The sequence below is a fragment of the Mastigoproctus giganteus genome, chromosome 5, assembly GCF_048544385.1.
Source record: "Mastigoproctus giganteus isolate SK-2022 chromosome 5, ASM4854438v1, whole genome shotgun sequence".
Classification (NCBI taxonomy): domain Eukaryota; kingdom Metazoa; phylum Arthropoda; class Arachnida; order Uropygi; family Thelyphonidae; genus Mastigoproctus; species Mastigoproctus giganteus.
The window spans coordinates 51,309,935-51,322,556 of record NC_143579.1 but is presented as its reverse complement, the minus strand read 5'-3'; positions in this window follow the sequence as shown (position 1 = coordinate 51,322,556).

Below are 12,622 nucleotides of genomic sequence, written 5' to 3'. Positions count from 1 at the left end.
AGCTGATGTGCGTGGTTTCGAAGGTTTAATGGTTAAATGACAAAAAGAAACAATGTAAATTAAATTTTCATATATGAACCGAATTAAGTTAGTAGCAATGAACAGTATGAAATTTTCTACTAATTTAAAAATAATAGCGTTTGGAGATTAGAAAGTGATACTACCAAGAAGAAATCATACATTATATAGATCAGATTGGCATGTGATTATCGCCATGTTAGGGATTGACTAGTTCGCTCATTAAAAGAATGCTCTGTTTCAGAGAAAAATTTAACAGATGAAGGAGAAAAAAAACCTCTCAGGAATAATAAGTTACAGTCAGTGTTTCAATATCCAGTTGAGACTTTTAAAGAAATTAGGACATGCTATTTATATTCTTAAAGAAAAATAATGAAAAAATATGTTTTTCTTGTTAGAAAAATAAAAGAAAACAACTGTTAATTTAGTTTCAAAAGATTTACAAATAAAGGTTTTTTCATCTATTTGTAATTGGATAGCTTATAGTTTTGATAATATTATGCTTGTAAACTGCGAGTAAAAATCTTGATGAAAAACCCGAATTTCTAGGAGTGTAAAATCGTATAACCTTCATCAGTGACCAACTAACTCAGCCATTGGCCAATAGAAAAACGCCCGAGTAGTTCATCTCAGTTCGACAGTATTCTAACATAGGCCTTCACCCAGCATGGAAACACTGCAATTATAACTACTACATTGCCTGCAAAAGTTCGACAAATAGTCGTTAACAGAATTTTTCAACTTGGAATCCTATGCTACAATTCGACACAGCAGAATAATAATTCAAATTCAAAATTCAAATTGTGCTACCTACGCAGACAGTAGAATAATAATCTAATACAATATAAATTAAAATAGAAAATAATATATTAAAATGCAGTATATAATATGGGCGTAGATACGCCATAGTTAACCCATCAAATTAAACTACGTATGTAGTGTGAAGGCATCGTTTTAATTATATCTCATATTGTGGCTACCTTCACAATGAGATACCAGGTATTGCACTACTTCGAATAAGTAGCGCTTTTCTAGTAGAGAAGACTAGTGTTACTTATTCTCAGTGGACACCACCCAGACAGCACTGCTTTAAAGCTTGTTGTATATGTGTGGGATAATAACTCTACTATCCACGTGTCCCTATTAGACTTAGAAAAGCAAAAAGTAGAGGGAAAGTTATAGTAGGAGAGGAAGAGAAAAGAAACGGTGTAGAAGAATGAAAGGGACTAACTCCTTCAAATCACACTACTCAAAAATTCCTCGAATAGGCAACCCTTCCCCAGTGGGGAAGACTGCTGTTACCTATTCTGGGAAACTCCGCGAATGTCAAGCCCCCAAATTTAATCGGTGGGTGACCAGGTACCCATATGGAATTATGCCTTGTGCATATTGTATTTAAAGACTAAATGCACATGGCATAATTCCATATGGGTTTAAATTTAATCTATAATATCGGTGCAGATACACTATAGTTAACCCATAAATTAAACTACGTATGTAGTATAAAGACATGTAGTGTGATGGCATGTTTGCATTACCAGGGTACCTGCCCACCCACCGACGAGAAGCCAACAAGCTCTGAAATTGTGCCGTCTCGGGGGGGGGTCTTGATGAGACTTCCCTAATGGGGAAGAGTTGCCTATTCGAGGGATTCATGAGTATTTAGTTCAGTGAGTGAGTGAGTGTGAGGAGTAACTGTCTCTTTCCTCCTTCGACGGCATTTCTTCCTCTTTCTCTCCTACTTCTCTTTCCTAAGTCTAATAGGGATAGTATGTGGATAATACAGTCTCTTATCCCATATCATTTTGCAAACGGTGCCGTCTGGGTGGTGGTGCCCACTGAGAATAAGTAACAATAGTCTTCTCTACTAGAGAAGCGTTACTTACTCGAAGTAGTGCAATACCTGGTATCTCGTTGTGAAGGTAGTCACAATATGAGATATGATTAAAACGATGCTTTTACACTACATACGTAGTTTAATGGGTTAACTATGGTGTACCTACACCGATATTATATAGTTAATTTAAACCCATATGGAATTATGCCTTGTGCATTTAGTCTTTAAATAGAATTAAAATAGCGACAGGCAGATCAAACCGTTAGTAAACCATTTACATCGTATAAGATAAAATTATTTTGTGACAAACTACAGTTTAATAGACCATATTGGGGTAAGGCTTATTCGCTAAATCCAACTGTCCGTTAAACCCCAAAGAAATAAATTTAGTCGGCGAAGTTGGTAGAATGTTATGAAAAAGTGCTATGAAATAAGAAAAATACATTAAATTTTGTAATGCTGTATTTTACTGCATTTGCCATTTGGAATAGAAGAGCTTTAAATTTTTGTGGGTCTTACAGAGGCATAATAAAGTTAAGCTTATTATGAATCTGAAGAGTACTAACTCTAGTGGCTCGGACGAAATCCTGCTACTGTCTGTTTAGCTCTGTATGGTGGTGCAAGGTGGTGGAGAGGAATATCCTGACTGCCTGTTAGCTCAAATATTTTAACTAATAGTACATACTGTCAAACAGAGGGTAGCTAAGTCACCTGCGGACGAAACGAATGGTTCAATCGATGCTGTACATTAAATCGATGTCCGTTAAAGCGAGGGTTTATTGAAGTTACATTTGTGATAACAAAGTACTGTATGCACATTCTACTGTCTTGCGTAAGAGTACAATGGTCTCGTCATTTGTCACCTATTAGGTTTAGAAACGGAGACTGGAGGAACTCTTAAAAGTCGCTTCAGTTGGGTCTGTAGTTAGCGGATCGAGACATGCACGGCAGACCTAGACACTAGAGACATACACAACGAAAAAGTAGGAACTAGATCAACTGCAGAGAGAGAGAGAGAGAGAGAGAGAGAGAGAGAGAGAGAGAATAGTTTTGAGTTACGGGTTACTCGAGTGAAAAACTGTCATATTTAGGTTACCCAAGGGCCAACTCATCTGTCCATATGTAACATGTCTGTAAATTACATGTATTCTCTGGTCGATTTGCCTGTTTTGCTGGACGAAAAACGATTTTCGGGAAGGGTACCTTGTTCCCCACGCATGATCGACTAACTCAGCCACAGATTAAAAATTACCCAAAAAAATTCTTGCTCACTGGGGGGATTTCAATTGCGGGTTTTCTTCAGGCGGTTTGATGTTTTCTGGATGAAAAACCCGAGTTTCTAGGAAATAAACTTTGAAAGTTTATTTTTCATCATGCATAAATTTTTTTTAATGAAAAAATATACTTTGTAAATGAGGATCAAGAGCTATTAAAGGTCATATTATGTGGCCTTGAAGCCTCTGAAGTTTATTTTGTGCAGTCTCATGTTATTAAGCATAGATAACTTTATTGATATTAATATGCTATAGATTTTTTATATGTGATCATAAAATCCAATCAACTAATGCTGTAGCCGAGTGGTCAGGGGCGATAGTGCATAGCACGCGTTCCTTGAATGGACCGTGGTTCAAGCCCGTGACTACTAAATACGATAAATATTTGTATTGACGATTTATTGTAAACTCTACTGACTTGGTTGTCGTGCCGGAGTATAAACAGAAAATTTATTTTAATCTATAATAATTTCCACAATTAAAAAGAATGTCTAGTATTCAAGAATACCAAATTGATTATCCATCTGGGTAAACTTCCTGATAATACAGTAATTCCAAATGCCATTCTTTCACACCGTATGGAAAAGGCCTAGGTTCGAATACTATCGAGACAAAAGAAAATTTTAAATTCTTTTTTTCAAACACCAGATGAGTTAGTTGATGTAGGGCGACCATGCGTGGTGCGTGGTTTTATTCTAGGAAACTCTGGTTTTTAATTCAGAAAAATAGCCAAAAATGACCAAAGAATATATGTGATCATAAAAATTATGCTTCCTCTCTATGGTCTCAATTGCTTCAGCGCTTAATACATGCACACATAAAATGTGACTGGGCTCACACTTGCTGGAGGGAGTGCAAAAGGTGCAACGTGCTAGGTTGCTCAAAAACCAAACAAAGTTCTTATCAATAGCTGCAGGAAAGACTGGGTAGTCCCAACATTAATTCTTTAATTCTTAAAGTAGCGCTCCTGGTACGCACGCACGCACACACGCACGCACGAGCGCGTCTCACAAGGAGACGCGCTCGTGAATCTCGCTTGGAACCCCAGAATTTGTAGAGTAATGCTAAATGGTTCTTTAACAATCAATCCAAACCAACTCTTTGCTCTCCTCTTCCGCAATGAAGAACCTGATAGCATATAAGGAATGACGACGTATATTTCATCTTTTTCCAAATTCTGCCAACTTTATTTTTCTTCTGTCAACTCCATCCATTTTTGGAGGGTTAAGGAACATGAATTGAAAGCTATTTATAATTATAAAGGTTGATCAAATGAAACATATTCATATAGTCTTTTGGAATTTTCGACACTGTAATCCATAGATTTAAGATGAATCATCTGCAGGTTTCAAAAATTTGTCGCATCGTGTAAAACAAGAGTCTACCCGTTGCTGAAAAAACTGTCACGGTCTTCTGAACATTGCTGTCCAAGTGAAAGTGACGTCCGTTTAAGGCCTTTTCAGCGTTCCAAAGATAATGTAATCGCGCATAAAGAGTTCAGAACTGTGGCAAGGTTGTGTGAGCTGTTCCCACTTGTACCACTGCAACCCTGTCTGGATGACGTTGGCCATACGAGCTTTTGCGTTGTCACGCATCATGACAAAATTTACCCCCAGGGGTTCACATCTGGTGAGTATGGGCTTGGCACACCCAGGGTCCTGAGCTGGATATCATCTTCTCTTTCTTGGTGATTCCTTTCTACTTCTCTCTCTCTTAGGGATTTTTTTTTTTTTTTTTTTGGCCGGTGCAGCATAAGCCTCAGGCTTCCTTGCACCATATGGCTACTACTACTACTACTACTACTAATAATAATAATAATAATAATAATAATAATAATAATAATACCACACATCTAAGTATCTGGCCGCTTGCTCTGATCTGTCGTAATCACTTCGGCGTTTTATCTTAACGATGGGCATCTATATTAACACCATGGAGAAACCAGTCTAACATAACCTTCCCAGCACTGGAAACGAAATAGATTTTCTTTTTTTGGAACATTGAACTCTCATTCTTTCATTACTGGCTCATGCCTTTACTCTCAGGAAAGTACTCATGGCGCTTCGCCTCACTGATCGTGAAGAACTGATCGAAGAAGTCTTCACCCAACTCCCAATAGTGCATGAGATGCTCCATATACTTGCCTATGCGAGTTGTGCACTATTCGTCACTCAAATATTTCGCTACTGAGGTTATACAGCATATACACTAATGAAGATAGTTTTGGATTAAATTGTGGGCAGTCGTAGCCTACGTTGGGTTCGTTTGCTATCGAATGTAGAATTGCATATCGATTAGCCTGCACCATATCATCTACCTTTCAAATGATTGCCAGATGAAAAATGCCTCAGCTGTGATCAAAATATAGCAAGTCCTTAGTGGACTGCCGTACCTGTTTGAAGTTCTTTCAGAACTGAAAAATTGCTACCTCTGCATGCAATCATCCCCATACACAGCAACCACAAAGTAAGAAATATCCACTGGCCTTCTTTCAGCACATAAAATCTATTTTACAAACTGCAGTGGCCTTAATTGCTGATGCTCCTAAAAAACCAAATAACAACAACAACGAACTGCAAATTGTAATCTGCAGGATCATGGCTCTCCTCCCAGTGGTGGTGACGTCGGGTTCCCCTAGGGGCCCTGCTGCCAAGCAGCCAGAGACAGAACAACAGAACATAGCACTACTTTGACAAAAACCAGACATTACACTTTTTTTCTGGCTATTACAGAGATTCTGTAATTCTTCACAAAGTACCATGGCGAAGATTTGGGAACCCACCGGTGGCGCCTTCCACAAAACACTATGCCACTATGTAATAATCCGCAGGGTTTGGAAGATAGAGGTGGACAAATTCATATTCTTACCCCTGTTCGATGCCATAGGGTAACACAGAGGTAATAATCACAGTTTTCTCCTATAGCGAGTGGAAAATGTCCCGGTTTGAAAATCGTCAGTGATACGAGGAGCTTTTATGGGCTTTTTTCACTCCGTGGCTGAGTTGGTCGGTTTTAAGCATAGATAGTAAGGTTTTGCCCCCCCCCCAGAAACCGGGGTTTTTCGTCCAGCAAAACAGGCAAATCGACCAGAGAGCACACGCAATTTAAAGACACAATACACATGGGTATATGAAATAACTTACCGGGTGACCTTATATAATAGTTTGGTCTCAGTAGGGTACAGTAAAGATTTTCCTCACACACACACACACACACACACACACACACACACACACACACTGATTTTATGTCCAGCAAAATAGGCAAACTAGCCAGAGGATACACGCAGCTACGGAGATAATATACATGGGTAGTTGAGATTGTGTGACTCTAATGTGACAGTTTTAGTATTAGTATTAGTATTAGTATTAGTAACGGCCGCATGGTGCAAGAAAGCCTATGGCTTATGCTGCACCAGCCAAAAAAAAAAAAAAAATAAATAAAAATAAATATAAATCCGAACAAAACAATGATAAAAACAAAAAAAAAAAAAATAAATAAATAACTAAATAATAATAATTAATAAAATAAAAAATAAATAAAAAGGAAATTAAACCTATCATCCTATGTGCTTCCCTTACCCGAAAGTACTATCCAGATGACCTTTGAATTTCCCCAAACTGTCGGCCTCTACCACCCATGAAGGCAACTTATTCCAGTAATTTATAACTCGCTGGCTAAAATAGAACTTCCTGCAATCCAATCTAAACATTTCCCCCCGTAACTTGAATTTATGTCCCCTAGTTCTAGCATCATTTGTAATCTTGAAAATTTTGTCCTCATTCATTTTACTGATGCCTCTCAGAGCCTTAAACACCTCAATCAAATCTCCTCTAAGGTGTCTAGTTTCCAAACTCTGCAACCCACATATTCGAAGTCTTTCTTCATAAGGACGCCCTTTTGCCGATCTCACCAGGCGAGTTACCCTTCTTTGCACCCTTTCAAGAAGCTCGATGTCTTTCTTCAGGTGCGGTCTCCATACTTGAACACAGTATTCCAAGTGTGGTCTAACATAAGCCTTATATAATGGGATTATCACGTCCCTATCTCTACTTGCAAAAGTTCGATAGATCATTGATAGGACATCATGGGCCTTCCTTGCAACCTGTTTACAATGCTCAGAGAATTTCATGTCTGACCGTATCGTAACACCCAAGTCCCTTTACTCCAGTACTGGCTTTAGTTGAACTCCACCAAGTGAATAAGTTTTTTTGGGATTACTGTTTCCCAGGTGTAATACCTTACACTTTGTTGGATTAAAGCACAGCTGCCATTTTTCTGACCATTCCTGAAGTCTATCTAGGTCTCTCTGAAGAAGCTCAGCTTGACAGTGATCATTAACTACTCTACCAATTTTAACATCATCTGCAAATTTAGACATCACGCCCTCTATCCCTTCATCAATGTCGTTTATGAAAATTAAAAACAACAGTGGTCCTAATACTGATCCTTGGGGAACCCCACTTCTTACATCAACCCAATCTGAGGAATAGCCATTTATCACAACCCTCTGCCTCCTGCCCTGAAGCCATCCTTCTATCCATCTAAGGATTTTCCCAGTGATTCCAACCTGTTCCAGCTTATAAAGCAACCGCTCATGTGGGACTGAGTCAAAAGCTTTGCTGAAATCTAAATAAACAATGTCGAAATTATTCCCTAAATCCAGCTCGTGAGTGACCCTTTCGAAATAGCGAACCAGATTTGTTAAACATGATTTTCCCTTTACGAAACCATGCTGAGTATCCTTGAGAATTTCAATTCGATCCAAATGATCCTGAATTCCACCCTTGATCATTGCCTCCATGATTTTCCCTACTACTGAAGTCAGACTGACAGGTCGATAATTTCCAACTTCACTTTTAGAGCCACCCTTATGTATGGGAGATACATTTGCACTTTTCCAATCCAAGGGAATCTCCCCAGAGTCTAATGATGCTCGCATAATTAGCCTCAATGGTTCAATGCACTCGCTTGCCGCCTCTCTTAAGATTATAGGGTATATTCCATCAACTCCAGGAGCCTTACTGGTCTGTAGGCTCGAAAGTTTTTTCATTAAATAATCTTGCGAAATTTCAATATCATTAATTACATATTTTTTAACTTCGCTCCCACAATTTCCCTTTGCCACAAAAGGCTTTTCATTTGTAAATATCGATGCAAAATAACTGTTGAATTCATCTGCAACGGCAGCTGGTGTATTTATTACTATCCCCTTTCCCTTACATAAAGGTCCGATCTGGTTTGTCCTGCTCTTCTTGGCATTTATATATGTGAAGAATTCTTTATCCCCCCCTCTTTGCTCTGTTTGCTAGTGATTTCTCATAAACTGCCTTTGCCTGTCGAACCTTTTCTGTGGCTCTATTACACATCACCTTGTAGCTGTTATAGGCTTCAGTACTTTTTATTGTTCTGTAACCTTTCCATGCCACCTTTTTCTGCTCAAGTAATGCGGCAACTTCACTAGTCATCCAACTTGGAACCCTCCTCGTGGAGTATTTTTTTAATGGTATATACGCATTCAAGGCATCTGTGATTAATGTTTTAAAAGCGTACCACAGTTCAATTGTATTCATTCTCTGCGCGATATCTACCCAGTTAATAGAGGCCATGTAGTACCTTAAGGCATCGTAATTTCCTTTTCTGAAATTAAAACCCATTCCTTTGCCTTTTACTTCTGCTACCTCTCTCGTCATCATCCACCGTAGAACTCCGTGATCACTTCCTGCTACTGGTTCCTCTACTGTCAGCCCTGTTATGTCATCTGATTCATGTGTGATGATGAGGTCTAGGATATTCTTTTCTCTAGTATTTTCCCTGACATGTTGATACAAATAACAGTCATCTAGTTGATTTAAAAATTTTGTTCCCCATGTCGAGTTTCCTTCCCATTTACTCCAATCAATTAGAGGCAGATTGAAATCACCCATAATAAGGCATTGACGCTTACTTGCCCATTCCATTTGCACGTAGAGGCTTTTGTCATAATCTTCACAATCACCTGGTCTGTAGATTACTCCTACTCGCATTATACCTTTGTTTCCAACTATCTCACACCATACAGACTCTGTACTAGCATGTGAAACGTCTGAATCCGGGAAAGCTATCGTCGCACTCAGGCTGCTTCTGATAAGAAGCATTACCCCACCACCCCTTCTATCTAACCTATCCTTCCTAAATACATTATACAAGCCGTACTGAAACTCATCATCGCCAATTTCCGGGTGGCACCACGTCTCTGTAAGCCCTATTATGTCCGCGTTACTTGTTTTAACCAGCAGTTCGAATTCGCTAATTTTATTGACGACACTTCTAACGTTACTGTATAAACAATTAAGATTTACTGTTCTTGTATATTTAACAACCCTAACACAACCCTTGAAGTTTTTTAGGCTCTCTTCCCTGGCATTAGCTACCCGCCCACGTGAAACGTTTGTGCCCCCAGAACATCTAGATAATACGTCCAGTTGGGGTAACAGATAAGAACTCTTGAGGTATGTGCAAGAGTTACTTTGACCAATATTATCAGATAAACGCGTGTCAGTATTACCCACATCCCCCCTAACTAGCAGTTTCCCTGAACCTTTAAGGTATCCTCAATAATACTGGCAAAAACGTTTGCACCACCTTTGTTTAAGTGTATCCCGTCTCTACAAAACAAATTCCTTCTACCTACAAGTGTGGGCCATGCTGATAGAAATTTACCCCCTAAAGCCTTGCAGATTCCTTCAAGTCTTGAGTTAATCCACAAGGCTCTTAACATATAATCCCTCCTATCGTGTCTGGGCAGAATTGCAGACACATAGACATTATGGCCTAGCTCGCGACATTTCCTCAGCATGGTCCTGTATTTTTCCAACAAATCGTCAGATCGTGTACGTTTAATATCGTTTGTCCCCACATGAATAATAATATTTTCTTTACCCCCTTTAAAATCTGACAGTCTGTTGGTGACATCATCAATAGTTGCTCCCGGCAGACATACCCTGGTTCTCCTCCACCTATCTTTAAATCAATGACAGGCTGGTTTCAACACACGGTCCATCTTTTTTATTTTTTATTTTTTCCATAGTGCATATGTGAGTTGGAAAGAATAATCGCAAAAATGTATTGATAAAAGGGTTGGCTTATTTAATGAATTATATTAATTTAAACTTCGTACCTGCTGTATTTATACTTTTTATGGCTAAACAGGCACTTCTTATTGACCGCCCTACGTTCACACAATTTGACAATGCTGTTGGATGGTTTATCACTCCATGATAGAAATATTACGTTTCGCACTTTATTCTAAAAAAAAAAAAATACTTCAGAAAATATTCAACTAATTTTGGCAGAACCTATAGCTACTTCGCTTGTATATCATTTGCCTTGCTGGCTGATTATGAGACTTACTAGAAAGTCTCGCCAGCAGAAATAAAAATGGCTTTTCGGAACTAGGTGATCGATTTATTCATTGTAGTTTTAGAAGGCAGCTCCAACTCCCAAGACTTGGATCTACCTTCCTAAAACTAGATGATGTCTTCAATATGCCATTGCAGGTAGCCAGTTGATAGAATCGTCATGCACACCACACCCGGTGCAAAAGACTTGAGTTAGAATCTTGTCGATGACGTTAGGGATTTTTATATACATTTTTCAAAACGTGGCCGAGTTAGTCGTTCTATGGTGAAGATTGTTCGCTTTCTCTCTCTCTCTCTCTCTCTCTCTCTCTCTCTCTCTCTCTCTCTCTCTCTCTCGAAATATCTGGTTTCTCGTCCATCAAACAACATATCGACCACAGAACAAACGCAATTTTCAGATATAACATACACGGCGCAATACGGCTAAAGCCGCTGATGCACCTAAAACCCTATAACAAACAGATTTCTATATATACGCGATATAACTACACTGCTCGGAAAAATTAACAGAACACATGGATAACGAGGTATAACTCGTGCAGTTTGCGATGAAGCGGGAAAAAATATGGTATGGTGGTGTATCATAAAATAACGCTGAAATGAGAAGACAGAGAGAAACTTCGGACAGGTATAAGGGATAAACCTGTCCGAAGATAAACCTTCGGATAAACCTGTCCGAAGTTTATCGGGATCGGATAAATGACGATTGCGCTGACTACAGCAGTTGTTGCATACCTTCAGTTTCAAGATATTCTTCAACCATTTGAGCTCTATGTGCAGGGAATTCGTGCATGAAAAGAAAATCTGGACCAAACGCATCCCTAAAAAGTCGCAATAGGGTTCAAGGATTTTTTCTTTGTACTTCTGCGCAATTACGAAACCCTTATCAAAATCATGAAAATTGATCATTCATTCCACCCCCACACGAGAACGCCGCCTCAACTAAGCATCCCTTTCTCTGATGTTGGAAGGATGGTAACGCATTCTTTGTTGCCTCCAGATAAAATAACGTCTGGAATCTGTTTGTAGGCTAAAACTTTTAGGACTCATCAGAGAACAGAACTGTACCCTATATGTCAGAGCTCCAAGTCGCATGTGCATGGCACGAGTTTTCACGAGGTTTTGGGTTAACGGGATTTTTATTTTATTTTATTTATTTATTATTTTTTTTTGTGTACTTTGTTGTGGCCTCCAAGGTTTCTCCTATATGCCGCTGTAGCTGATGAAGGCACTGGGCCAAGGCCGACAATTGTATGTGTATTACGTAATGTACGTTTTGTTTTTGTTATGTTGGGTGTTGTGTGCCAGCGCCTGGCATTTCGCAGCCAGGCGGCAGGGAACACCTGGGGTTAATGGGATAGAAACCACTGGCTGCCTTGTGTAGATTCCACTTGAATTGAGCCTTCTTGACACAGTTCGGTCGGAAATGTTTTCATGTGTCCGCTGCAGACCCAACGGACAGTTGATGACAGAACTTCGTAGGGTTCCGCCTTGCTGTTCGAGCGGTCTATTCTGGTCGACGTAGCTATCGGGCGACCTTAGCCAGCACTTCTTGTAATGGTGCCTGTCAACGACAACATTTAAATTTAAATCTGTACTAAAGAAACATTTAGAGTGACCGGATGGGTGAAATGGGAAGGGGTTTTTTTTGGCTGATGCTGCTTTCTTTCATCATACGCCTCAACTAATGCTAACTGCTTCCATCGTGCCGAGACGACACTGCGTGGCACATTAAGCCAACGTGCCACCACCGCCTGCAACTGCCCGGTTCAAATCGTCCAACGGCCTGCCTTCTCAAAGAATCATCTAAACGACGATGACTTGCCATTCTGAGCACTGGAGATGTGCCTATCCCACTGGGCAAGCCAAAAAACTGGAATGAAGTTATGTGGTCGCAACCCGTGTTTTTATAGGCGTGAATAATTTGCATAATGTGCGGCTCTGTAAGGTGGTAGATCAATTTCTATTGGACATTCGGAATTTGCATGTCAGGAAGTTTATTATATCAAATACTCGCCTTCGGCGACACTGTTCACAATAATATATTCATGAAAAAAATTTTGTTCTGTTAATTTTGTCGAGCAGTGTATATA